This window comes from Hippocampus zosterae, unplaced genomic scaffold (genome assembly GCF_025434085.1).
Source record: "Hippocampus zosterae strain Florida unplaced genomic scaffold, ASM2543408v3 HiC_scaffold_414, whole genome shotgun sequence".
Lineage (NCBI taxonomy): Eukaryota > Metazoa > Chordata > Actinopteri > Syngnathiformes > Syngnathidae > Hippocampus > Hippocampus zosterae.
The window spans coordinates 1-2,500 of record NW_026262944.1 but is presented as its reverse complement, the minus strand read 5'-3'; positions in this window follow the sequence as shown (position 1 = coordinate 2,500).

Here is a 2,500-nt window from a genome sequence, read left to right as displayed (position 1 = left end):
GCTTACCCCTGGTACCTCCAACGGTCTTTTGCCTACTACACCGCCGTCTGGCGGACACAAACGGTATGGCAGACCACCTCAGCCATTGAAATGAATGGGGGGATTTTTTTTTTATTTTCCCAATCCGCCCAAGACGCCCCCCCGCCGGCCACGCACGGCCACCTCGCCGGCGCTCTCCTCCGGTGCTCAAGATGACTTCCGCGGGCCGCGTTCCAACACATGTAATCCGACCAAGACGCCTCCCCGCCGGCCACGCACGGCCACCTCGCCGGCCCCTCTCCTCCGGTGCTCAAGATGACTTCCGCGGGCCGCGGTCCAACACATGTAATCCGACCAAGACGCCTCCCCGCCGGCCACGCTCGGCCACCTCACCGGCCCCTCTCCTCCGGTGCTCAAGATGACTTCCGCGGGCCGCGGTCCAACACATGTAATCCGACCAAGACGCCTCCCCGCCGGCCACGCTCGGCCACCTCACCGGCCCCTCTCCTCCGGTGCTCAAGATGACTTCCGCGGGCCGCGGTCCAACACTTTTAATCCGACCAAGACGCCCCCCCGCCGGCCACGCACGGCCACCTCACCGGCCCCTCTCCTCCGGTGCTCAAGATGACTTCCGCGGGCCGCGGTCCAACACTTTTAATCCGACCAAGACGCCCCCCCGCCGGCCACGCTCGGCCACCTCACCGGCCCCTCTCCTCCGGTGCTCAAGATGACTTCCGCGGGCCGCGGTCCAACACTTTTAATCCGACCAAGACGCCCCCCCGCCGGCCACGCACGGCCACCTCGCCGGCCCCTCTCCTCCGGTGCTCAAGATGACTTCCGCGGGCCGCGTTCCAACACATGTAATCCGACCAAGACGCCTCCCCGCCGGCCACGCTCGGCCACCTCACCGGCCCCTCTCCTCCGGTGCTCAAGATGACTTCCGCGGGCCGCGGTCCAACACTTTTAATCCGACCAAGACGCCCCCCCGCCGGCCACGCACGGCCACCTCGCCGGCCCCTCTCCTCCGGTGCTCAAGATGACTTCCGCGGGCCGCGTTCCAACACATGTAATCCGACCAACACGCCTCCCCGCCGGCCACGCTCGGCGCCGCCGCCGGCCATCTCCTCCAGACGTTCCAACCCCTGGTACCTCCCCGCGCGGGGAGGTAAAGGGGAAAAGGGAAAAGGGGGAAAAGGGGAAGGGGAACCGGCCGACAAAAGGTTGGGTCGAGGCACCGCCGTGCCTCTCCTCCGGTGCTCAAGATGACTTCCGCGGGCCGCTTGCCAACACCGCTCATCCGACAAAGACGCCTCCCCGCCGGCCACGCTCGACGCCGCCGCCGGCCCTCTCCTCCGGTGCTCAAGATGACTTCCGCGGGCCGCGGTCCTACACATGTAATCCGACGAAGACGCCTCCCCGCCGGCCACGCTCGGCGCCGCCGCCGGCCATCTCCTCCAGACGTTCCAACCCCTGGTACCTCCCCGCACGGGGAGGGAAAGGGGGAAAAGGGGAAGGGGAACCGGCCGACAAAAGGTTGGGTCGAGGCACCGCCGTGCCTCTCCTCCGGTGCTCAAGATGACTTCCGCGGGCCGCTTGCCAACACCGCTCATCCGACGAAGACGCCTCCCCGCCGGCCACGCTCGACGCCGCCGCCGGCCCTCTCCTCCGGTGCTCAAGATGACTTCCGCGGGCCGCGGTCCTACACATGTAATCCGACGAAGACGCCTCCCCGCCGGCCACGCTCGGCCACCTCGCCGGGCCTCTCCTCCAGACGTTCCGACCCCTGGTACCTCCCCGCGCGGGGAGGTAAAGGGGAAAAGGGAAAAGGGGAGAAGGGGAAGGGGAAGGGGAACCGGCCGACAAAAGGTTGGGTCGAGGCACCGCCGTGCCTCTCCTCCGTTGCTCAAAGATGACTTCCGCCGGGCGACAGTCAACACCATTCATCCGCCCAAGACGCCTCCCGGCCGGCCACGCTCGGCCACCTCGCCGGGCATATCCTCCAGACGTTCCGACCCCTGGTACCTCCCCGCGCGGGGAGGTAAAGGGGAAAAGGGAAGGGGAAGGGGAAGGGGACGGGGAAGGGAAGGGAAGGGGAAGGGGACGGGGAACCGCCGGCCGGGGCCCCGGCCGACGGCCCCCGCCCCCCCCGGGAGGGGGGAGGGGGACCGGCCGACAAAAGGTTGGATCGAGGGATGACTTTCAATAGATCGCAGCGAGGGAGCTGCTCTGCTACGTACGACACCCTGACCCAGAATCAGGTCGTTTGCAAGTCATTTAGCACCATGCTCTCCACAAACATGCGGTGTGATAAACCGGAGAGGGGGCACCCATCATCCGGGCGCACCCCAGCCCAGTGTCGAACGGCGTTCCGCGCGGCCGGAGCCGCTAACCTTGACCAACCGGGGGGCGGCGGCGCTACGGTATCGGCACGTCTAGGCGGGATTCTGACTTAGAGGCGTTCAGTCATAATCCCGCAGATGGTAGCCTCGCACCATTGGCTCCTCAGCCAAGCACATACACC